Raw genomic sequence first — 26,926 nt, 5'->3', positions numbered from 1 at the left:
TCAGGGGTCCGAGCGCCCCTGGCAAAGTATTGGACTGGTGCCCCTCTTCCCCCATATTTTCTGAAAAATTATACACTGTACTTATAACGACAGCCCAGCCAGCCCCATGTTTCATCAGCCAGCAGCTCCTTCTGTCTCCCCTGCCACCCAACTTCTGTTTCCCCAGCTAGCCCCTTCTGTCCCACCAGTCATCCGGTCCCCCAGCCAGCACCCCTTCTGTCTCCCAAGCCAGCCCCCCTTCTGTCTCCCTAGCCAGCCCCTCTTCTGTCTCCCTAGCCAGCCCCTCTTCGGTCTCCCCAATCAGCCCCTCTTCTGTCTCCCCAGCCAACCCCCTTCTGTCTCGCCAGCCAGCCCTCCTTCTGTCTTGCCAGCCAGCCACCCTGCTGTCTCTCCAGCCAGCCCCCCTGCTATCTCGCCAGTCAGCCCCCCTGCTGTCTTGCCAGCCAGCCCCCTTCTTAAAACATTGGCCGCTTGCGTGTGGCATCGACATAGCATGAATCAGGCCCTGTGTGTGATTGTGCACCAGTAGCTTTCTTTCATTCTTCAGGGAACAGTCAAATGAAAAATCTGCTTACCTAAAATAAGCAACAATAGTGATCAAACCTTGCCAAACACGGGACCAGTGTCGGACTCCGACTACCGCTTCTGCTGGAAGTACATCATCATGCCCAACGGTGATCCTATAGCAAAGGAATAACAAAGTAAAATACAAACCCCACACCTAAAATGAAATAAAACAACACAAATATTCACACAGCTCAGTGGAATAACACATATATAATAGTAATCCTAAAGGCCGCTGAAGCATAGTAATTAATTATATAAATAGTGGCCATCAGTCTAGAACTGATAACGGCATCATTGAAATTAATAACAGTGGAATAAGCCTGAGCTCACTACATTAATCTAGTACTGGTTTGGAAAAAGAACCTACAAGTGGCCCCATATCAATGGGCCATACAGAAAATGCCTATAGAGAACAAATCAAACAATTACATAAAGATTAAGACATGAAGTACATATGAATGGGTATAAATAATATGGAAAATCTAGCCATTATGTCGAAGGACAATTCCAAGAAAAAAAAATGTAATGGGAAAAAAAGGGTCATACGGGGTAGATATATCAAAAAACTGTGGTTAAACAAAGCTATTCAGTCTGGTCGACAATGGTTTTGTAAAATGCAGTAGCGCACGCAGGGGGGTTTCTGAAAACCCAGAAACCCCCCTTGACATTTGAGAAAGCAGGCACCATGTTTATTAAGCCCTACCCCCTTGCGGTTAAATGCAGGGATTCACAGGTCAATGGGGAGGAGGCAGAGTTAATATGTCACAATTTCATTAAATTTACATTATTTTGGCCCCGCCCCCTCGCGATTGACCCGCAGACTTTACCGATAGGTGGAGGGGCCTAATTACATGGTGTCCCCGGTCCCATCCCCATCTAACTGCAGCTGCTGCAAGTTAAAAGAGAGTGTGTGTTTGTGTGAGATATCCATGTGTGTGTGAGTGATGTATGTGTGTGTTTGTATAAATATATATATATAGTGATGGTCTGCACTATGTGGTATGGATGGCTGGTACCTTAATTTGTCCCTCACGGCCACCGCACTTTACGGTGTTTTGTTGCCCTGATCCTCCACACCTTGGTAAGTGGCTGGCTATTCATTTTCTTGATTGCTGATTGCTTATTGATCACGAGTGTGTAAGCTATATAACGGGGCCCTGGGAGACTGCACTATGTACTATACAATGTGCTCAGTTGGTTTGTGACTTTTTTGGACCCATGCTGTATTATGACCTCTGGATTGCTGTACCTTGAAAACGGCCCTTGTTTGGACCGAAACGTCGGTAATTCCACATATGTAGCAACCGTGAACTACTAACCTACTGCCTTAATTAGATAAGTTCATCTTCTATTTTGGTGAGTGCCCTCATTCCATGTTCTTTTTTGTGTGTGGTATCGGAATATATGATTGATCTGGCCTTTTGACCTGAGGAGGAGCACCCCTGATATATTGTTTGCACTATATGATGATGTGAGTGCAGATATGAACTGTTCTTTTAAATATATATATAATATGTATGTGTACATATATGTATGTGTGTAAATTAGGTCAAAATTAGTCCTAAGGGCTCCATTTTTTTTGTAGACCAACATATATATATATATATATATATATATATTAAATTAAACAATTTGCTCAAAACAATCTGGTGTAAAGGTATTTTTTTAATTATTTATGTTTGTTTCAAAACTTTCATAATGAGCAAACAATCATGTTAAGTGCATTAGCCATTCCCTATGAATCATTTATTTATGTCTAAGCAGAAAATAAAGCATATAGAGTGCAATAGTAGGGACAGGAAAGAACACTTTATTATAGAGCAGTGGCCAAAGAGAAAAGATCTCATACCTGGAAATAAAAATGTCATTTGTCAGCCTCTTGTGAATCTGGAGAAAGTATACCTTCCACTATTACATATCAAACTTGGTTTAATGAAAAATGTTATTAAAGCGATGGATCATAATGGCAAAGACTTCCTTTTCCTAAAGAGTAAGTTTCCTAGAATAAGTGAAGCAAAATTCAAAGAGGGTATATTTGTTGGACCACAAATACGAGAGCTCATGAAGGATGCAGATTTTTAGAGAAGCTTGAACGAGTCTGAGGCAGCTGCATGGGGATCATTCCAAAAAGTTGTAAAAAACTTCTTGGGAAACAAGAAGGCTGAGAACTACAAAGTTAGTGAACTTCTTAAAAACTACAGAGCCCTGGGATGCAATATGCCTTTGAAAATAAACATTTTTGGATTCACATTTGGACTTTTTCCAAAAAATCTTGGAGATGTAAGTGACCAACACGATGAATGCTTCCACCAGGATATATCAATGATGGAAACTAGTTACCAAGGAAAATGGAATCCAGATATGCTTGCAGATCACAGCTGGATACTTAAAAGGGATGTTCCTCAAGCTAAATATATGCAGAAAAACCACTAAAAGTTCATTTTAGGTGAATTAACTACATATGTATTATATTGTGAATATAAGGAACATTTTTATTTATTATGTATTAAGGTATCCGCGACTTTATGTTCTAAAATGTCCATCAGAACTGTCCAATCTCTGATAATCTTTTATTGCAGGGTATCACTGATGATTTATTTAAAAATGATCTTTATCCTGTTGAATGATAGGCCAAAGCTCTTTGTACAGTGGAACTTGAAGTGTTGAAAATATGCACCAAATGTAACCTGTCTTCTCTAGGAATTTTAGGATTTTGATGTAATAAATCATTCCTGAGAAATTAGGATGATTTGTGGTCTGCCTGCCAAAGTAGGGTTTCTGAATATCCTTGTTTTTAATTTATTGGCCATTTGTTGAATCTGAAGAAATTGAGACTATGGGCCCGATTCAGAGTTACACATAGTACATGGGTCTTTGGACGCAGCTGCTGTGTATAAATATGCAAAAGTGGCAGGTGTCTTGTGTAAATAGAGACTTTCTGCAAGCTTCTGTCCGCTGCTGCATCCGAGAACACAGCATCAGATCATCTGCGAAAACATCGTCCATCTGTGTAACCCTCAAGTTACGCAGAGTGGTCGATGTTTTCACTATGCCGGGGCCAGTGAAGCTTCATTGGAAGACACAGCCACTGACCTGGGCACGCATTGAAAATGGGGCTGATACGTCCCTGTTTTTAAGAGTGCCGGTCATCACCGCCCCTTCCCTGCCCTTAAACGGCCGCAGCATGTTAATCATGCTATGGTTTAGGGGGGACTTCGACCGCCGATTTTGTAGACAGACCATGAATAACTGAATAAAGAACTCATTGTGAGGTCTTTCTGGGTCCCCTAGGCAAAGCTTCACACTACCGCCCCTGCTCCCCCCAATACACTCTTCCTAGCCACATGCTTTTGACAAAGTCTTGTGAACAATATTTGAGTGGGCACTGTGGACAGTGGTGCCTAATGGATATTTCCCAGTGTGCCCTGTTTGGCCAGTGCCACGCTGATTAGTTGTACTTTGTTTCACTGGCAGATACTAAACACCAATTTGTAGGAGACTCAGCATAGAGGGGATGTTTAATTAAAATGAGGGCAGATAGTGCTGTGGGGGTTTTGCATTGCCCAGGGTCATAATATGGCACATAGCAATGTCCCAAATTTATAATATACTACAGTACATAGAAGGGCACCAAATCATAATATGCCACACAGCAGTACCCCAAAATTTTTATAATATGCCTCATAGCAATGCCCCCAATGTATAATTAAGCCACATATCAATGCACCAATTCATATACCACATCTCAGTGCCCCGAATATATAATATGCCACACATCTCTGCTCAAAATGTGATGGCTGAATACATTATTATGTCACACGAGTGCTCTCAATACATAAGCCATACAACAGTGCCCCCAATACATATGCCAAACAGCGACTATAATTCATTAATTATAGCATAACATGTTAATAACGGTGTTTACTTTAGACCAGGTTGATGCTACAAATTTGTGCTGTTCGTGGAGCCGAGATTCCAAAATCCTGTCTATAAATCTATTAAACATTGTTGTATAATCAAAACTCACAATATACCCATTCACTTCCACTCCCATTTACCCTCAGCAACCCATTCAACCATCCTGCCGGCACCCATCAACTTCCCCCAAACCAGCACCCATTTCCCTCAATCAATTAATCAGTTCGCCACCCTTCAAGCGGTCATTAACCCAGAGCTTGTGATTGAAAGGCTGGGACTTCAAATTCAATTCAAAGAGAGGGAAGGGACCGCCACCACTTTCAGTATGACTGTAGGCACTGACAGGTAAGAGAGGTCTGGGTTTTGACAAGGCCACTCCAGGATTTTAATTTTTTTGTGTTTTAGCCACTCCAATGTGGCTTTTACTGAATGCATTCATTCATTGCTCTGATGATATATCAATCCTATTCTAAGCCTAGGGGGTATATTTACTAAAGGTCGATTTTAATCAGTGTTGTGTTTCTGGGGCTAAATCACACATTTACTAACACTTAAATAAAAACAAATGAAAAAATTGTGTTAGTAAATGTGCGATTTAGCACCAGAAACACATCGATTTAAAATCGATCGTTAGTAAATATACCTCAAGGTCTCTTGTAAACTGTAATAGGTTTTACTAGAAAATGTGTCTATATCTTGCTCTATGCAAGCTTTACAGTCAATAAGGAAGCAGCCCCTATAACATTATGATCCTCCAACCATGTTTCCAAGTAGACTAACTATTATTCTGACATTGAACTGAATAGAGATAGAAAAGCTTATGCATCTACTAAAGTATAGTGTAATGTTGTGAGTATGGCACATCTTTGCTCTGGAAGTACAATTCAATCTAGTACAATATTACACTATTTATCCAAGTGTAATTTTATGTTATGTGTATGACACATTTTCCATCCCTTCTGTGTCTCATTGCTAAATTATATTAAACTGCATGGAGCCTTATCTTGGTATGAAGTTTAGCATTATGTTACATGTATATCTTTGCTCTGGACACACAATGCAATGTAGTACAAATTTACAATAATTTTTCTACCCATGTGTAGTGTTATATTAGGCATTTTCTAAAACTGTATCTGCAGTGTACAGTTAACTGGTTTTTAAAAAAAAAAAAAACTAATAAAAATATTTAAATGTAAAATAACCCCTATGTTATCAATGTAATGTAATATGAAAATAGGGTTGCAAAGTTTACTTGAGTTCATTAATTAAGATTCTGAATAAAATGGTATAGAAGGCGATGTATACGTACAACCTCAAATACTGTAAACGTGACTTTAAAGTCAAGTTGTGCTGCTTAGAATAATGGTAGGAACCTTTCCTCAGTCTTTACAGCTAGTTATTGTAATGCAAATCCATTCAATTAGTCAACTGGAAAACAAATAATGTGACTTTTGGGCTATGTAGGTAAATTACATGTTAGCAAGATTTCGAACAGTAATTGAGATCCTGAAAACACCTGTATACATAGAATGCCTAATATAGAATTACTATAAACATAGGGACATATTTAATGACGTGTGATATTCTTGCTATCACTCATTACCAATCTTAAATGGTGCTCCAACCAATCAGCTCCTTACTGTCATTTTTCAAACACATTACAGTTAAGAGCTGATTGGTTAGAGAACCATTTAAGATTAGTAACGAGTGATAACAATAATAGCACCCATATTAAATATGCCCTATAGTATCTGCTTACTTGCAGCTGATTTTTTTTATCTGTATGATGCATAGTAAGCCTCACATACCTTCTGCCAGCGATCATCTTTTCGGTGATATTTCAAGAAAGATGGCGCATACGCGAAAGATCGCAAAGGCTCTGCCATAGTGCCCGAGACTTTGCCATCTCCTGCTCCAGTGCCTTCTTTCTGAATATAACACCCATGAGATGGCCACAATCAGCAAGTATGCAGGGGGAGCTGCTGCTTTGCACATAGTGGGGCCTGTTCTGTGTGTAAAATGTGTGACAATGGGCCGCCCTTGCTCCAGATGCCCATCTGCACTGCACACCATGAACCCACTATAGATATGCCACTGCTGCTGTTGGTTATTCAATTTGGGGAAGTATATGTTAGAATGAATGACTTACCCAATGTATAGTAAATGCAGCCAGTACATTCAGCAGACCAAACTGACATCTGACAAAAAGGACAATAGTGTGTGTTTGCATGTAGGGATGGGGATTTAGTTTGTAAGCTCCAATGGGAAAGGGACTGAATACCCCAATATTCCATGTAAAGTGCTGCATAATATGATGTTGCTAAACAAATAAACAATAGTATTAACAGTAATGCGGGCAAATACTATCAGGCGAATTTTATCCTGCTGTTCATTCTCAATAACTAGACCTGCCTAAGTTGGTCAAGTTGAAATCATATCCACTTTCTCAGCCCTGTATCACCATAAAAAATGTAAACAGTCCCATTTTCTGACATTGATAATTTGCTCTTAATACACTTAAATTTACAATATAAGATGGAATAGGTGGAAGGAAAGTGGAAGTTCTATGGCCAGTTCACATGGATGTTCTGTTCATGTAGCCAACAGCAATTATACCAAGCAGCTGAAACACAGGGAAGAGCGTTGTTGGTACCTGTATATGCTATTTGGGTGAAAGTGAAACTGTGAGACATGTATTTTAGATGCACACCGCTTTAAGGGCTTGTTGAACGCCACAAGTGCAAACTGCTCTGACAATTATACAAACATCTGAATAAGTGATCCCAATATCTACAAACCCCAGTGTTATTTTTATATTTGTTCTTTATGGATCACAATAGTAAATATAAGACAGTAGAATTGTGATACCCTGCCATGGATGGAAAGGTATCACATAAAGAAGATTGTAGATGCAGCCATGAGGAGAGCTAGCGTTGTCATGGCATCCAGGAGGTAGCTGCAGTTGGGCAGGCCCTGAGCAGTGGAGAGAGGAAGGTCCTGCTGGGAAAGGAGCAAATGTGAGCCGGGGAGTGTGCCGCCATTGTTGAGTGTAGGGTGCAGTTGTGAGTCAGACAGGCTGCTGCTATTGCCGAGACCAGAGAGCAGTGGAGTGTCCATAACAGACAAGCTGGGAGCCATCCAGTAACCAAACGATGCAGTATGTGAGTAAAGGCGGGTATCCACTAGACCAGTGATTCCAAACCTCGGCCCTCAAGGCACACTAACAGTCCTGGTTTTAGTGATATCCATGCTTAAGCACAGATGGTTAAATAAAAAAAAACTAAGGTACTACCGTGTTTTCCCGATAATAAGACCTACCCCGAAAATAAGCCCTACCCTGTCTTTTGAAAAACAGTCCAAAATAAGCCCTACCCCGAAAATAAGCCCTAACAAAAAAAAAGAGGAAAAAAAAATAATGGTGAGTAAAGAATTGTAAAACAGGACTGAGGGCATGATGGGGATAAAAGCAGGACTGAGGGCATGATGCTGTCAATGTTACTTAAAATAAGCCCTACCCCGAAAATAAGCCCTATGGAGTTTTTTTGACCAAAAAAAAAAATAAGACAGTGTCTTATTATCGGGGAAACACGGTAATTAAGGGGTCTATTTACTAAGCAGTGATAAGTGAGAGTGAAAAGTGATAAGTGCCAGCCAATCAGCTCACAACTGTCATCTCACAGGCTGTGTTTGAAAAATTACAGTTGGGAGCTGATTGATAAGTCTGTGATAAGTGCCAGCCACTTTTCACTGCTTAGTACATAGACCCCTAAGTCACCTGTGCTCAACTATGGCTATCCTTAAAACCTGGACTGTTAGTGTGCCTTGAGGATCGTGGTTGGGAACCCCTGCACCAGACGATATGCTCCATAAGCGATATCGTCTAGTGATTCCCCGGCAGTGATGTGCTCAATGTCGTTAACAACATTGAGCACCCACATTGAACGATATCATTCATGATATCGTTTAGTGACGTCACACTCCCTCATCCCTGTACTTGCACAACCTGACGATATCGACCAGTCAACGACCAGTGGGAGCGCACATCGTTGGTTGTTGACTGCATATCCACTGCACAATATTTGTGGACAATGAACGATATCATTCAAATCGTCCAATTTATCGTCTAGTGGATATGCGGCTTTACAGGAATAAGCTACAGAGGGACACAGAGACTGAGGGGTCTAGTTACTAAGCAGTGTTAGGAGACAGAGTGAAAAGTGATAAGGTGCCAGCCAATCAGCTCCCAACTGTCATTTTTTAAACACAGCCTGTGAGATGACAGTTGAGAGCTGATTGGCTGGCATCTTATCACTTTTCACTGTCTCCTAACATTGCTTAGTAAATAGACCCCAGAGACTTACAAGGCCAGATTCAGCAGTGCAGGGTAATGCTGATCGGGAATCAGCACATGCACAGGATCAATTCTGTGCATGTGCAGAATGGGTCTGCGATCCCGCATGCAGTCGGGCAGAAGACTGTCAGTGATTGACACTCTGCTGCCGTCTCTGGGCTGGGAGGGGGCAGCGAAGGCCTCAGTTTCCCAAAAAGGAGGTGTGTTGCCGGCTCGCCACCCTTAAGGGTGTGAAGAGGCCAGGATTTCCTGGCCTCTTTTGTGCATCTGCAGCGGCCGACTTGCGTGTCCCCATGTCATTCAGCCGGATGATGGTAGCGCAGATGATCCGATGCTGCTTTCTTGGATGCAGCTCGGATCAGTATTGCATGCAGGAGGCAAGAAGCCTCCTGCTACATTACCATATTAGTGCTATCGCAGCTGCTACCATGTTAGTAGCTGCAATAGCAAATCCGTCCGCTGCTGAATCAGGCCCATAGTCGACACGGCAACTATTGACATTCACAATGTCGACATTTAGACCGTGTCAGCATTCTGAATGTCAACTTTTTGCACCACACCCGCTCTGAATCAGGGCCGGCCTTCTTGTTTTTTTAGAGCGGCCTCCTGGCCGCTCGCATAGCTGTGGGTGACAACCCACAGCTATAGCGAGCGGCCAGGAAGATGGTCGCGATGGTCAAGACCATCGGGCTTGCGACGAGACCCTTATGGTAGAGTCTCGTTGCCGCAACACCCAGAGAGATTTCGGCTCTCAGAGCCGAAATCTCTCCCACTGACATCACTCGTGATGTCAGTGGGGCCGCCCCCAAACGGAGGCGTTCACATGGAAACACCTCCTTTTAGACAGACACTCCCCTGGTCCGGCCACCAAAGGGGGCATGCTGTCACTCAACATCGACAGCACGCCCCCTTTGGTATGAGACCCGGAGTGACGGTTTGCCTGTCGCTATCCGGGTCTCGCGCATGCGCACGACGGAGCTGGCTCCGTCGCGCGCATGCGCACTGGGCCACCATCGACACGCTTGCGAGCGGGTCTGAATCAGGCCCAGAGTACATGGCAGATCAACCTAATGTACAGAAAAATTATGTGGATTTTGAAACAGAACATAAAAAGATTGTGCAAACAGCATGGAAAATTGTCATTTGCAGTACACTTGCAGGCCCACTGATACAGCACTAGAAAAAAAAAATACTATATGTGACAGTGAATTTCTTCTCCTCTACAGATGATCCGTACCTCAGTGGCGGATCCAAGAGGGGGGAGGCTCGATTAGAGCAATCGCCTCCCCTAGCACAGCCTGATCATCTCTCTCCTCCGCATCACGCACTGAACTGTGTTCTCCCCTTATCTTTACACCCCCTCCTCATTCAGCCTGTGTGCATGTGGAGGCTGTGCTAGAGCTGCAGTATCCTGCAAGTTATTCCTGTGTGCACCCAGCTCCCAGCCTAGGGCACACAGCTCCTGCATAGGGATGGACACCGGAAGCCGATGGTTAGCAACAATCAATGTTTCCGATTTGATGGAAGTACTTTTTCAAAGTCTTTATATACCAGGAATTTGATGGTTGCCAGCTATCCAATGCCTGGCTGTGGGGGGGGGAGCCTGCGTACGGCATCTATTCTCAGTGTTAGGGGAGCTATGGGCAGCCCAGCATCTAGGAGAATGCTGGGCACGCCCCCACAGTGACGTGAATGGGGAGTTCAGAGAGGCTATGTCCCCTTTTCAGCCGCGAGTATAACCATCGCGATACCATTTATTAGTTGTGATGTGATGGCAAGTTGCTATTGCATCGCAGGATATGATTGGGGGAAGTCCGCCAACCATGCAATGCTGGGCTTCCCATGTGCTTCCCTACTCCTGCACAATCCAGGTACAGAGAACCTGATTTAGACCCGCTAGGATGCGTTTGCTCGTAGCCGGCCGATGTTCGCATTGTGCGCATGTGTACGCATCGCAGTGCGAGTGCGCAAACCAGTGCGAGAGATCGGGAAGCGTTCGCTTGCTGCACATAGACTGCCCAGCAGAGTGAGTGACAGAAGAAGCAGTTTGTGGGTGGTGACAGGGGCTGGTTACTAGAAACGGGGGAGTGGAGGTGCGAACGCAGATGTGCCTGAGCGTCTAAACGCCATTTCAGAGGCATGTATAACTAATAGGCAGCATCATAGTACACGTCACCTGGCTGGATTTTACACTGAAGTAAGGGTATTGCCAGCCACAAGTGCTGCGATCGCATCCGATGGTAATCGATGTACCGATGGTTGCATACACTTCCTGGAGATGACATGCGCAAAGTGGGCGTCTTAAGACAGGCTGGTGGGGCGTCTGCATACACAAAGCGATCGCACGCCAAGACATAGTGGGCGTGCTAATGCCTTGCCGTGCGATCACCTGCCTAACCAGATTTGCATACACATCGAGCGAGCGAACACATCTAGCAAGCGGGTCTGAATGAGCTCCAGAGATCGGTGGGCTTTTCCTTTAGGTGGGAATGGATCGGCTGACACGCTGATGAAAGTTTAACTCACGGAGTGTCTCAGCTGCAGTTAGCAGAGTTGGGCATGTAGTAACAACCAGCAGCAGCATCCTGTCCTCCCTCCCCATCCACACTACACCGTATATGTGCACAGTGCACACCCGGTAGATCTACTTCACCCAGAGAAGTGGCTGCAGATCTGGACATCTGGCCGGGACTGGCACATGGCTAATGGCGCCTTCCTGTGCCTACTTTTAGCAGGGTCTGGTGCTATGTGTGTTGGGCATTGTGCAGAGGGAACAGCCTGCACATGTCTGGAGGGGTGATGCCAAGGGATGGGTGCCCTGCAGTGTGCTAGTGACAGGCAGCTCTGCTCTAATCATTGCTCCCCTACTGTAGACTGCGACTTTGTATACATGCATTTAGCACACTTCAATATACAGTACATGTACACACACAGTGAATACATAACCATATATAAATGTGGCCACAAAAAAGGGGAGGATTTGGTACCAAAAAGGGTAGGACCTAGTACAGGAAAGAGGAGGAGTCAGAATCATTAAATCACCCCCCTAAAAGAAAAATCTAGATCCACCCCTGACATACCTCCAACAGGCCACTGGCAACTAGTACCCTCTCCCACTCTCTCTGCGCCCCTGGCATTAAGGGCTAGCAATACCTATGCCTGTAAAATGTTATCCTTACATCCACAGCATGTTTCTTTTGAAATACTACATAAGGAAATATTGAAAACAACTAGCTTTACTGTTGAGGTACATTTATCAAGGCTGACACAAGGAAAAAGGTGCTGTAACCTAATGCAAATGCTGTCAATTTTCCAGCAATGATTAGAAAATGAAACCAAATTTTCCATTAGTTGCCGTTGGTTACAGATTAGGTTCTAAAGACTTTTGGTATACTTAACAAGCATGCATGAGTTGCTCAGTGTTTAAAAAGGTAATCTCACACAAGCAAAATGCTGGCATTAAAGCGCTGCAATTAATAGCTAAAGCATTAATACATAGTAATATGGGAGACTCTGAATGAGTGATTATAGAGTGTATAAATGCTAGTTCCCAGTCTCCATTCATTACTATGTATATACCGGCAAACACAGAATTTCCAGAGTGGGATTTTCAAACACTTAAGGTGGGTACACACCTATACAATCGTCAGCCGTTCTTTCAATATCGAGAGAATGGCCATTGGATTGTATAGGTGTGTACGCTGTCCCGATGATGGAGCGTTAGCCGAAAAATGGCTTTTAACGCTCCTGCAGCGCCCGGGATCGGGAGGTCGCATCTTATGTACTGTTTAATATTTATTGGGTCGAACTCCCGATCCCATAGAAGCCTGTACACACTGTGCAGACATAGCAGCGGCTAACAGGCAGCTGACAGAGGGGACAGACTGCACAGATGATCGGGAGAGTTTTACCCATTCAGCCTACAATCGAAAAGGTGTGTACCAAGCTTTACATGGGAAAGTCTATTTAACAAGTATTGCAGAAGTACTTACACCACCAAAATACCCGTTCTGTTATCACTATCTCAAGATAGTAGTAACAGATTACTAAAAGGGAATTAAAGTTTCTATTGAATTTTAAATCTTTTAAATAATTTGAGCCTACAATGTTGCTGATGTCAAGAGGGTGTGATTGGAAGGCAGGGAGGGTGTTCTGTGCAACTGGAAGATGCTCTAAGTGTGCACCTGGGGTACAGATGAACAGCTGTAAATTAAATGGAGAACTGATTCTGAATCACACACACAATGCCAATGCCGATCGCAGTGGAGAGTTTTGTTTTCTTCTGCACTTGCTTCTAAAGCTGCATATCCACTAGACGATATACTGTAATGAATGATAATGATATCGTTCATTATATCGTCCAGTTGATTTGCCGTCAACGACCAGCGATTGTGCGCTCCATGGTCGTTGAAAACGTTGCTCATTGCCCGGATCTGCTGTCCAACCTGACGATATCGTCAGGTTGAGCAGGTTCGGAGATGAGGGAGGGTGCCGGCACTGAACAATATATCGTTCAGTATGTGTGCTCAATGTCGTTAAGGACATTGTGCACACCACTGCCGGGGACACACTACACGATATCGCTCATGGAAATAATCGTGTAGTGGATACGTGGCTTAAGTCACACTGTGCAGACGGAGTTGCAGTTGATGCGCACAAACTCAGAAATGTCTTGAAAATGTATTGGGCATTCCTGGGCGATTACAACAGAGAGGTGGCTTAGCAGATGCACAGAGATGGACCATCATATGGATGGAGAGACTGCAACTGCCATAAGGCTGGTGAAAGTTTTGATGATGCATCCGATGATGCGTCTAAAGACCTTTAACAGTGGGAGTATCCGTTCTTGCAACTTGGGATGCATGGATGTACACCAGGGAAAGGCTTTGTTGTGTTGTTTGCATAAAGTCGCTGAAACTGGCAAAAGATGAAAGATGGAGATGCGACTGCATCTGACTCCGAATCAGCGCCATTGCCAGTACACAGTGAGAGCATATAAGAAAAACAAATATAAAGATGAGCTTTTAGTCAAGGTTCAGTGGCCTGCAACTCATGGCCAGTGGTGTAACTAGAGGGAGGTTGAATGGGGCATGTGTCCTGAGTGCCGTGGCAGGCCCAGCAGAGGGGGCGCCACCGGCCAGGGCATCGATCCTGCACTGCCCGACCCCCCCGCTACCATTGTACCTGGACACTCTAATAATGTAATGATCAGGCAACTGTGCCTGCTGGTGCTGACTGTAGGAGGAGCTGCAGCAGAAGCGCACAGCCCCTCCTAGGCAGTCATTGCTATCCTGAGAGCTGCCGGGTGACAGTGACTCTTCCTTTCCCGGGGCTCTGAAGGGAAGCGGACTGTGACAGGGAGAAGGGGACGCTATAAAAACAATACATGGCTGGCTGCATTTGTGTGTGTATATATCTGTGTCAGTGTATGTATCTGTGATGGTGTGGCTGAGAGACGATGCAGGGTGGAAGTGATGGTATGGCTGAGAGACGACGTGATTGTGTGGCTGAGAGGGGAGGGGATCCTCTGGGCCCTCTGAGCACTCCTGACACTGGTCACAGGGAGTGGGTGAACTTCTTGTGCTGTCTTTATTACCCTGCATTAACACATATCTGAAAGCAGCCAGTAGTAAGTATGGCCATCGACCATTGATGATACAATCAATGACAGAGAGCCAATGGTTCTTTGCCATCGATGTAGGAGTTGATTATTTTTTTCACCTGGGTGGGCCGAAGCTTAGTCCCACCCCCTTTTTTGATTGGCCCGTGGCCCCCGTTCCCCACAGCAGCAGTGGTTATCAAGGGGTGCAAACCATCAATGGTTCACCATAGAATGTTTGTGTGGCATTGATGGTAACCACCGATGGACACCCCTCCGATGGCCATCCCTAGCCAGTAGTACATGAATTCTGCCTTGCAGCTAGATGGCACTGGTTATAACAGCAAACAGGAAAGTCAGGTCATTGTGAAGGCAGTGCCAGCACAGCTGGTGAATGGTGTAAGATAGGAGTTGTAGGGGAGGAAAGGCAGCAATTCTACACTGCTCCTCATTACTGACCTACAACAGCAATTCAAACACTGACCGTCCCCATTACTGACGTTTACAGAATAACAACCTAACCTGAGCAAACTAAATTCAAATATAATAAATTCTAATGGTGGTGAAATGCTGGAATTTTGTTTTTGGCTTGTAATATGGAATGCTTGCCACCCAAACAAAAAAAATATTGCCATTCCCTGTTTGACCCGGGGAGCCTCTTCCGAGCCTTCCACTGGATGGATATGGACGAAAACGTCAGAGTGGTAACATTGGATCCCAGAAGACATACTAGGGGGTTGAGGTCCCAGTTGGAACTCTCGTTGGTGTACGCTGGGAAGAACTTTGACCCGGGGGAGCTTGTTCTGGGCCTTCCACTGGATGGATTTGGATGAAAACTTCACAGAGGGGTGGCAATTGGTCTGGGATACCTAATGTAGTGGTTGGGGTCCTGGTCGGTAGCCAGGGCCAGACTGACCATCTGGCACTTCTGGCAAATGCCAGAAGGGCCGATGGTCAAGTGGGCCGGTCTGGCTGTCTGCATGGAAAGGTATAATTTCCCTGTCAGCATGGATGCTATTCAAGATGTCTCTCCCAAAATGGCCGCCACCTTCGAGAAGACATTTTTTTCACATAGACTGTAATGTTACAAGAGGTCCTGTTGGTCCTCTAGTGTCCACTGGCCATGTCCTGCCAGCGGACACTAGAGGACCAGCAGACCTCTAGTAACAGATATCTTCAGACACGCCCCCTGCCTGCTGTGTGTGAAGAACTGGGAGTGCCGAAGAGGAACAGCATCGCGGTAATACAGGAGCAGGAGACCCAATGCGACAGCTGCATCTCCTGGAACCTGAAGTGGAGAGGGGGCACTACCAAACACTATAAGGTAAGTGTGTGGACTTTATTTTCCTTTTAAATCTGTTACTATCTTACTATCTACCCTACTGACAGACAGCTTTATATGTGCAGGGAGTACAGGTCTCCTGCAATTACAAAATATATATATAATCACTGTATCTCCCCCTCAGTTTCCCAGCCATCACCCTCCCTGTAACACCCCTCAATGTCCCAGCCCCCACCCTCCCTGTAACCCCCCTCAATGTCGCAGTCCCCACCCTCCCTGTAAATCAGTGTCCCAGCCTCCACTCCTGTAAACCCCCTCAGTGTCCCAGCCCCCACCCTCCCTGTAACTTCCAATTAGTGCCCCAGCCCTCACTCTCCCTGTAACTCCCAATGTGTCTCAGATTCCACCCTACCTGTAACTCCCAATGTCTCAGCCTCCACCCTACCTGTAACTCCCAATGTGTCTCAGCTTCCACCCTACCTGTAACTCCCAATGTATCTCAGCCTCCACCCTACCTGTAACCCCCCTCACACTCTCTGTGACCCCAAATCAGTGTTCCTTCCCTCACACTCTCTGTGACCCCCAGTGTCTCTTCCCTCACCCCCCTGTAACCACAAATCAGTGTCCCTGCCCTCACCCTCCATGTAACCCCCGCTCAATGTCCCAGCCCTCACCCTCCCTTTAACCCCCCTCAGTGTCCTAGTCCTCACCCTCCCTGTAGCTTCCCCTCAGTGACCCAGCCCTAACCTTCCCTGTATCTTGCCCTGTGTTCCTACATTAAAACTCCCTGTAACTCCCTTCAGTGTCCCCATCTTCACCCTCCCTGTAACTGCAAATCAGTATCCCAACCCTCACCCTCCCTTTAACCTTCCCTCAGTGTTCCAACCCTCACCCTCCCTGTAACCCCAAATCAGTGTCCCTGCCCCCACCCTCCCTGTAACTCCCTTCAGTGTCCCCATCCTCACCCACCCTTTAACCCTCAATCAGTGTGCCTTCCCTCACCCTCCCTGTAACCCCCTCAATGTCCTTCCTTCACCCTCCCTGTGACCCCCAATCAATGTCCTAGCCCTCACTATCCCTGTAACCCCAAATCAGTGTCCTTCCCTCACCCTCGCTGTAACCCCTAATCAGTGTCCCTTCCCTCGACCTCCCTGTAACCCCAAATCAGTGTCCCTTCCCTCGACCTCCCTGTAACCCCAAATCAGTGTCCCTTCCCTCACCCTCCCTGTAACCCCAAATCAGTGTCCCTTCCCTTACCCTCCCTGTAACCCCCTCAGTGTCCCTGCCCCCACCCTCCCTGTAACTCCCTTTAGTGTCACCATCCTCACCCTCCCTTTAATTCTCAGTGTCCCAGCTCTCACCCTCCATGTAAACCCCAGTGTCCCAGCTCTCACCCTCCCTGTAACCCCAAATCAGTGTCCCTTTCCTCACCCTCCCCTCACCCACTGTAACCCCAAATCAGTGTCTCTGCCCTTACCCTCCCTGTAACCACAAATCAGTATCCCAGCCCTCACCCTCCCGTTAAACCCCTTCAGTGTCCCAGCCCCCACACTCCCTGTAGCTTCCCCTCAGTGACCCAGCCCTCATTCTCCCCGTCCTCACTCTCCCTTTTACCCCCCCCCTCAGTGTCCCAGCCCTCAACCTCTCTGTAACCCCAAATTAGTGTCCCAGCCCTCACCCTCCCTGTAACCCCAAATCAGTGTCACAGCCCCCACCCTCCCTGTAATTCCCTTCAGTGTCCCCATCCTCACCCTCCCTTTAACCCCCAATCAGTAGCCCAGCCCCCACCTTCCCTGTAACCCCCAATGTCCCAGCTACCACCTCCCCTGTAACCGCTAATCAGTGACCAAGCCCCCACCCTCCGTGACCCTCCCTTAGTCTTTTTTTACCCTCCCTGTGACCCCCAGTGTCCCAGCCCCCACCCTCCCCTCAGTGTTCCAGACCTCATTCTCCCTGTAACCAACCCCTCATTATCCCTGTAACTCCTGTCAGTGTCCCCATTCTCACCCTCCCTGTAACCCCCTCAGTGTCCCAGCCATCACCCTCCCTGTAACCTCAAATCAGTGTCCCTACCCTCACCCTCCCTGTAAACCACAGTGTCCCTGCCCTCACCCTCCCTTGAACTCCCTTCAGTGTCTCCGCTCTCACCCTCCCTGTAACCCCCAGTGTCCCAGTCCTCACCTTCCCTGTAACCCCTAATCAGTGATCAAGCCCCCACCCTCCCTGTAACCCCCTCAGTATCCCCATCCTCCCCCTCACCCTCTCCGTAACTCCCCCTCCGGCATGTCTGACCAATCAATATTTTCTGATTGGTCACTTACAAACTAAAAAAACCTAGTGATCCCTGTCTAATCCTCTACAACTGCTAAGCTAGTACTTGGTCAATTGGGTGTGATCTACACCAATGTAGCGCCAGCTTTACCTAACCAAACACAAAATGTCAGGATGTGCTCTGTTGTGTGTGTGTTTTAATACAGAGAATAATACTCTTATATTGTTCTACTATTAATTATATGTGTAAGAGCATAGACTAGGCAGTGGGAGGAGTGAGGAATAGTAAAGGGAGGAGTCTGTGCCAGGAACCAGATGCTGACACTGAGATGGGCCTGTGTGTTTTAAAATGTCAGGGCCTATTTTTAGTCCCAGTCCGGCCCTGCTAACGGCGGAGTGTGCCATTCAGAACTTTGATCCAGGGAGCCTGTTCTGGGCCTTCCACTAGATGGATTTGGACGACATCACATATTAAAACGTAATAACTTGAAGATTTATACCGCTGCAGTGCCAGGTACTTCAGGTAGTTGTAACTAAAAAATAGTTGTGCCAGCAATTACTTGACTTTAATAAAAAAAGACTCCTATGTGTCAAAACAAAATAAATGTAAATGTTAAACTACATGGTGACAGGACAGCTTTAAAATGGGATGTAGTTAGGATACCGGTGGGCGCTATCCCGCCCGCCGATATCCCGACATGAGACTAAAGATAGGCGTCGAAATCCCGACGCCTATCCCCCCGGGGGTCCCGCATTAGAGACCCCCGGGGGGGCTTACGGTTAGGCACCCCTCCGGGAGGGTTAGGGTAGGGAAAGGGGGAGTTAGTCACCGCTATGGGGGTTAGGCACCCCTCCCAGGAGGGTTAAGTTTAGGGTGCAGGGGCTAGGTTTAGGCACTAAGGGGGGAGGTTAGGCACCCCTAAGGGAGGGGGGGGGGGGGGGGAAGTTAGACTACTTACCTGATTCTGTTGGGATTCCGACCCCTCAGGCTGCAGCTGTCAGTATTTGATCCGGTGGCTAAACATACTTTCCCTTTAAAACTCCTCTCCCAGCAACATAATGGATTATACTAATTTCTCTCTCCTCATTCCTGGAATCCCAAATGCTGGTGTCCCACGGTCTACACCATTCCTCTTACATCCCTGGCAAAAACCAGGGTGAGTGCAAGTCTCTTGATTGTAGCTTGTGACAGCTCGTTCCATTCACATGCACACTCTGTTGCCATTGAAAGTTGGCAAACTAAATTGATTTTCTGGGTCTGTATGACTGAATAGGCAGATTCCATAGGAAAAAGCTTATGCCTATAATCGCCCACATGGCTCTTGCTTAGGGCAGGCAGGTTAGTAAAATCCATGGATGTGCAGTCAGAGTAGGCACTCCTGAGATTTGATATAAAAATTATTAGAATAATACAAAGAAGATATGTATAACTTATAAACAACTTCTGTGTTTATTGTAATAATTTTTATAGTTAACACTCACATGCTTTGTGGAGCTTCCTGGGACTGCAGGGAGACGAGAGATGAGGCAGCAACAGCTCAGCCTCACTTCTCTAGTCAGAAACTGCTTGCAGAGCTGTGAGCAGAGCCAAACCCCAGACGGTAAGCTGCACAAAGAGCTAATAGAGGCATGCCTCTGAGTATGGGGGCATGCCTTGAGCACTGATGTGTCATGTGACCAGAAGTGCACTGCAGTGTTTAGTGAAGTGGATATCCCCTTCAGTTTTTGTACCCTGACGTCATCAGTTAGTATGCGGGCGGGTTGAGCCGGCCGGGAGACTTGTCGCTCTTCCAGGGGGTTGGGAGCGACACCTCGATTTTCGGGAGGCTCCCGGCCATTTCGGGAGGGTAGGAAAGTATGACTCAGTCCCATTTCCATGTGTGCCTCCCCAGCCATTGGCTTCACCGCACGTCACTGGTAAAATCTTTTAGACAGGTAGTAATTCTGCTTTGAGATGGACTTCAATGATGACACTATCGATGTCCAATGGTTTTAGACCATGGGCAAAAAAACAGATGGTTTTACCACTGATGGTTGGGGACAATGTATGTGCAGGAGCTGCATCTGCAGAAACTTCCTCCATTGAATACTGAAGCCATTGGATACAAACCTTGATGGTTGATGTTCATCCCTACTTCTGCATTAACAGCTTTGTATGACTTTACCTTACCTAAAGTTCTACCAGAGCCCAAACTCCCTGATCTATAGCAATACTACCATGTGGACCAGTAAGGGGTAAATTTACTAAAGTGAGAGTTTTTAGAAGTGAGTTTTAAAAGTGATGTTGCCCATAGCAACCAATCAGATTCTAGCTATTATCTTCTAGAAGGTGCTAGTTAAATGTGAAGTAGAATCTGACTGGTTGCTATGGGCAACATCACTTTTAAAACTCACTTCTAAAAACTCTCACTTTAGTAAATTTGCCCCTAAGCATGCATGTTACAGATAACCAGCAAGCAGTATAGCCCCCTAACTGTGCCACCTACTGCTGCTTCCCACACAGCCTACATAGCTGGATCACTTCCCCTTACCATATAACTACTGTAACGGTTACCAACGTTTCCTCCCAACTTAAAACAAAGGAAAGCGGTCAGTGCTCTGTAGACAAATAAGAAGTCGCTCTGTAGGTCACCCGGAGTACTAATAACCGGTATTGGCGGAGTGATCAGCTGTCTCACCCGCCGCCGGGCCGGCTCCCACATGTGCCGCCTCACACCTCTCCGCATTACAGGCAGCCAGCTCTCCTCCCCTCCTCCCCGGCCCTGTCCTCCCCCTCCTGCCAAGCGCAGGCGCAGCTGCCACACTCGGATCTCCTCGGCACGGATCGGCTATTTCCGCCTCTTTGTTTTAAACTCCAGCCGGAATTTTTTCCTCCTCATTTTTCTCTCTTCTTTTTTTAACTAAGGGGGGACTCGTTGTGAGTACGGGAGACCCCCCTATAGCCCCCTCCCCTCCACAGGGCCCTAGCAGCCGCATATATCCCCCCTCCATAGCTTTCCCATCTGCACATACACACACACACCGAGCTTTCTCCTCTTGCCCTGTGTGTCTGTGCTGTGCCCGGTGGAGAAACCCCCTCCAGCAACCAGCAGCGGCTTCATCTCAAGAGACACAGCAACTACAGCAGCAGCCTCTCAACAATAAGAATTGCAGCAGGTCAGTGTCTTATTCCCACCCTGCAAAGTGAGAGAGAGGTGAAACTGGGATCTCTGATACATGGGCATAGTCATGATCATGACTCCCCCTCCCCACCTATCCAGCCCTCCCCTTTTCTGATATAGCACATCTTCTTTTCTCTTTAATGCCCTTTTGCATATGTGCTATTAGCCCTGCTATCTCTCAGCCATGCTACAATCCCCTCATGCTTTTCCTCAGTCATGTCATATCTCTATCCTGTGTTTTATTACACCACCACCCTCCCCCCCCCCCCCTTCCTACTTTCTATGCTTGCCAAAGACCCCCCTGGTTCATGGCCTCAAGGGGGATTCCATAGTGCATCTGCCCTCCACCCACAGCCAGGTCTTCTGTTTGTTTTATGTCATGTTTATATCTCTGCTTGGGGTGCTATAGACTGGTAAATTGTCCTTTTAACCTTCTCTTACTTGGCATTCCCATAATCTTTCATAGCTACATTCAGTTTTTCCAGGACCATAGTAACCTGTGACCTTTATCATGCTGTCCATATCTATGTGTCCATAGTCTTTGATACTTCATCTCCTGCTGTTTTATTCCCTCTTGGGGACTTCTCTATCACATTCTCACATTGGCTTTTCACCCACTTTTGCAACCTTTTTATCTCCTGCCACTGTCTACTCTGTTACTTTTACTCCTATGTTCCCTAGGCAATTGTCTCCAGTCACCTGTGACCACCCCAACACTACTAATTTAATGTTTGTTTTGTTTGCTATTACATGATCACTTTTATATACCCATTGTTAGAATACAGCATGTTTTTCCCACCTGCTTCCTCTGGTCTGTATACACATATTTAAACAATAACACCTTATCTCCTGATTGTATTTGGCACCCCCATCGGCAGCAACCTTTAACTTTTTCGCTTAGTATCCCCAGATACCTTTTACAGCTCTATCACACTTTGCTAGTTTCAGAATGTGTTTATCTTTAGGTCTTCTTGTCATGTAACTGTGACAGACCTGTTACAGTACCACCTGTAGTGCCCTATCACTTTTTGTTAGTACTTCCATACGTCTATGATACCATGTGTTGTGTTGCGCCCCCCTTTACTATACTCCCCAACATGGCTTGTCCCATGTAATATATTTTACTTTCATGTCAATGCTGGGACTCTGGCACTTCTCTGCCAAATACTTTCAACACAGTGTTATTTATATTGGCCTAGAAACATCTTCACCATTATATACAGTGCTACTACTCTTTTACCTCCCTTAACATAAGTTAGTCCCTTTTAAGTATCTCTTGTTTATTAATCAGCTGACTCCATCCTCATTAGCTAATACTCTTATTAATACTCTTTACTGCCCCTTACTACTAGTTTATGTGCTTGACGCATGCCTCACTAATCTGAATTGCTTCCCCAAGTGCCAGCTACTTTGCTGCTTTACCCCTCACTAATCACCATGGACCCAGCAAACTCCTTGCGCCCTGTCACTTTTCTCCTCCTGTTGTGTCAATGCGTTGCCCTTCATTTTCAGAGCCCTTTTAGAATAAAATTACTTTTCGCTCCATCATTTATAGTGCAGTGCTATTTTTGTATCATGTGTGCACTTTCTTTTTGCTTTTGCTTTACTGTTACTTTCCATGACCAGGATGTATTTCCCTTTCTGCCATTGTGATTTGTTGTCGTATACTTGCCAGCTTCTGCAATTTTCATTTCTTTTAGATCGGTGTAGTCTTTAACTTCCCCTTTCATTTATTTTTATTTAATTCTCTCCATCTTGTTACTACCTCTACATGCCCACCTGTTATCTGCTCATAAGGGTGAAATTGGGATATCAGAAAAATGTCTGATATGTAGTTTAGTGATAAAATAGGTTGTCACAGTTCACAGATGAAGTACACCATCTTTTTATTGGATTACAGTTGCTGAATAACGAATGGTCTGCACCCACCACCCATCTGTTTATGAATAATGTAATATCTTTATTGAGACTGATATTGTAGTCATGCTGTGTGATGTGTGCTGAATACCAGACTAGTGACTGTCACAGTATTTGTACAGTTTCTTTTTTTATTGTAACTTTTCTGTATTTGTATTGTATTTTGAAATTCCAGTAGACCTAGGCACTTAATTGTGTACATAGTTACCATGTTACCTGGCTGGTTGTAGATGGCTGCATGAAGCACCAGTCCTTTATTGAGACCGTAGTTAGTACATAATTCAAGAGGTTTTGTTTGTTTAAATAATAATTGCGTTGGTACAGAAAAAGCTGTGAAGTTCCTCCCTGCCCAATAGAGACATTGACATTTGGTACAACTGTTACCAGTGAAATACGGGTTTTCAATATTTGATAGTTTTTACTTTGTTTTGAAAACTCTTTTAGTTGTCATAATCCCTTGCTTAGAAAAAGTAGTATAACTGGAGGCATTGTTTATGTTAAAACTGCTAATTGCCATTGCATGTTATCATATTACTAAAGTTATTTGGATATATTCCATAACTGTCTAAAGTCGGGTTTAAGACCAGATTAAAATTGCTCCTTCAAAGGTACATGCAGATATGGATAGGGGGCTCTGACTATCTTTTTAATTGCCCTTTACAGATGTGTCCTTACACACCTTTGCTGCAGTCGTGTCAAAAATCCCCTCTTGGCGCGCCAGGTCCTTTGAGACTTTGCTAGCATGTGCATCATTTTTGCATTTTTTTTGCTGAAAATGAGTCTAGTCACAGTGCGATTTGACTAGGATACCCCAGCAGACTGTGCTGATTAAAATGATATGCGACACTTGTATATCTGTGTGCGACCGAGTCTCTGAATCTGCATACGAAAGTGCTACAATGTAGCTTTTTTCATTCCAAGTTCGGTTGTGTATTGCGACATTTTTGGCAAGAACAGACACCCGACGCTAGCAGAGTTGCACGGGACCTGGCGACTCACACACGCACGCCAGGCAAGTCACGTTGTGTGGCATATTGAGGCTAGATATATGAGGACACATCTGTAATACATAGATTGGTTTGGCTTAAGTCACCATTGACATAACTCTTCTGGTAAAGTAGATAGTGATTAATGTGTACTGGCAATGGCTTTAGCAGACTTTAAAAATAAATAAGGGTATTATTTTCAGTTATTAGAAACCAATAAATCCCAAATCTGAGTTGCTCCATAATTTAATACCCTTTTTTTTTTTTTTTTTTTTTTTAGTTAAAATGACCAACTTTTAAGATGTTTAAAATTATTTGTATCTTATCTGGCTAAATTCTCTGCAGGTTTCAAACACAGTCTGCAAGTTTACCGTATGTGTTTCAGTAACTTACAAGCCATGAAGCCTAGTGTGTACAGTAAATATCAATAAGATAAAAAGATATATGGTGACAAGCAATACAATTTTATTTTGCTGTCACACAATTTATCTCACGATTGTGTGTCTGTTCTGGTACTGTCATTCGTTTAAAACTAAAAGCCCAAATCCTTATTGCCATTTTGCAACCCTCCCCTTTTCCTTTTTTGCGGCATTTAGACACATTTTCGATCATCACTTTATCACCTGTCCCTCTACCACTGCAACTCCACTCTTACATAGAAATTAGAGGCCCTTTTCCAGTATAGGAGCAGCACATCCACTTCCTGTTTCATTATCACCAAATTTGTAGTGCTATTCTGGTCCTACAGGGTGCATTCCATCTATAAATGAAAAGTTGATTTTAAGTACTGTAACTAAAAAAAAAAAGTGTGTGTATTAATATTAGCAGGTTTGTATAATTAGAATCCCTCTCCCCTGGTAGTCTGTCCTAAAGGTGCCCATCCACTAGAAGACATGAAAACTACTGCACGATTACGACATTGTAATCGTGCAGTCGTTTGTCAGTCTGTGATGAGCCTGCACTGAACGAGCAGTCGTTCAGTGTAGGCACATCAATCATCTGCAAATATGCTGAGCCTGATGTTATCGTCCGGTTGTCCAGCATGTTTGCCCGATGATAGATGTCTAAACGACCAGCGGGAGCGTGCATCGCTGGTCGTTTTAGACATTTTTGCAAACGACTTATGAACGATTGAATGATAACAATATCGTTCAATCACTCAATTTAATCGTCTAGTGGATGGGCGCCTTTACACCTTCCTTCCCATTTCTCCTGGCACACTGTTCTCCCCTATGGGTCACTGTCCCATGAAACTTTCTCTTGTTTATCATAAAACAAGATAAACTCTATAATTTCAGTGTTTTAGTGATTTTAGTTCTTAAAAATTTAGATTTTTTTGTTGTTGTTGAATGTAAACAAAATAAAAACCCCAACATCCCCCTTCCCTCCCAACACCCTACAGGAATAATAAGCTCAAAATTCCCCAACAAATGCCAAAAGAGGGAAACTCTATATATTCCGCATTATTTTTTTTCTTTTTCATGTCATTACCTACAAATAACATAAAGCTACTTTTTTGTATGTGGAAGAATCACTGCAGACTTAGTTTCTGAACTTGTTTTCTATAGTATAATTTTAGAAGACCTCTTTTTTTTTTTATCACCTCTGTTTGATATCTAAAATCTTGTGATAGCAGTTCTAATTAACACAAAAATACTTCACATTTGGAAAGACACTGATACACAAATGTGAAAAATGTGTTACAAACAAATAAGTTTATAGGTATATTGATAAAACCTTTAGATTAAATCTTCCAACTATACTACACAGATAGTGAAAGGGTAAACAATATTGTTTTAATCTTCCATAATTTTATGGCAGTGGTTGGAACAGTAGGGTCCCAAGGTACAGACCCCCAATGCGTTGTATTTCCAGCCTTCAGTGCCTCCGAACTCTGTGATGAATAATGAGTCTCTTTATGGATGATGGGTTCACTTTTATATAATACAGAACTTAGGGCCTGATTCAGACCCACTCGCGAGCGGCTGTCCGCTCGCAAGTGGGTCGATTGTGTGCACTGAGCATGCGCACGACGGAGGGAGCTCCGTCGTGCGCATGTGCGAGACGCGACGAGCGAAGGACTTTCCTTCGCTCGTTGTGTCTGATCAAAGGGGGCGTGCTGTCGATGTTGATTGACAGCACGCCCCCTTTGGTGGCCGTGCCGGGGACGTGCCTCCCAGATGGGGGCGTTCCCAAGGGAACGCCTACCGTCAGAAGCCGGCCCACTGACATCACTAGTGATGTCAGTGGGAGTGATTTTGGCTCTGATAGAGCCAAAATCACTCCAGGGCTTGTGGTCGAGAAACCCGACCACAAGCTTCTGGTCGCACTGGCGATGGTCGCGATGGTCTTGACCATCGCGACCATCATTCTGCACGCTCGTATGTGCTGTGGGTGGTGACCCACAGCTATACGAGCGTCCAGGAGGACGCTCCATTTTTATGGAGGACGGTCCTCATTCAGAGCGAGCGCTCTGCTCAGACGTCCGGCTCTGAATGAGGGCCTTAATGTAGATAAAGTTGTGTGGAATCCATTATCTTATGGACTGCAGAGAGCTTATTAAATGGCGGATTACAGAACAACAGCTTATATTATATATTATGTTCTTATTCACAAATAAGAGAAACTGTAGAAATTCTTTACAGATTAGCTTGTATAGGCACATAGTTTCTAGTACTCGGTGTAACTTTCTGGCCAGCCCGGTGTTTATAGCTTTGGTCTGCTGATAGGTCATTCTACCATCTACCTACAGACACAGGTCCATGAGGTTTGTATAATTATTGCAAAGCTACAGTGTGACTGATCAAACTGAGAGTTGCTTCAGATTTAATAAACAGGCATTGGTCCTTAGTGTACCAAGTTTAACATAGTGCA

At 44.9% G+C, this 26,926-nt stretch overlaps 2 protein-coding genes across 2 annotated transcripts in view; one reads left to right on the top strand and one right to left on the bottom strand.

Moving 5' to 3' along the window:
* LOC148517520 (uncharacterized) overlaps positions 1-648 on the bottom strand; it is a 157,166-nt gene extending 156,518 nt beyond the window's left edge. Inside the window, exon 1 of the mRNA XM_088478497.1 lies at positions 576-648. The gene's annotated coding sequence lies outside the window, so the exon portion shown is untranslated. The remainder of the gene's footprint in view (positions 1-575) is intronic.
* Positions 649-15,681: 15,033 nt separating this feature from the next.
* Positions 15,682-26,926, top strand: part of PCGF3 (polycomb group ring finger 3) — a 105,017-nt gene continuing 93,772 nt past the window's right edge. The window contains exon 1 of the mRNA XM_088478495.1: positions 15,682-15,759. The gene's annotated coding sequence lies outside the window, so the exon portion shown is untranslated. The remainder of the gene's footprint in view (positions 15,760-26,926) is intronic.

Source organism: Taudactylus pleione, unplaced genomic scaffold (genome assembly GCF_031769625.1).
Source record: "Taudactylus pleione unplaced genomic scaffold, aTauple2 ptg000214l, whole genome shotgun sequence".
NCBI lineage: Eukaryota > Metazoa > Chordata > Amphibia > Anura > Myobatrachidae > Taudactylus > Taudactylus pleione.
Note: the sequence above shows the minus strand (reverse complement) of the source record. Positions and strands in the feature narration are given on the sequence as shown.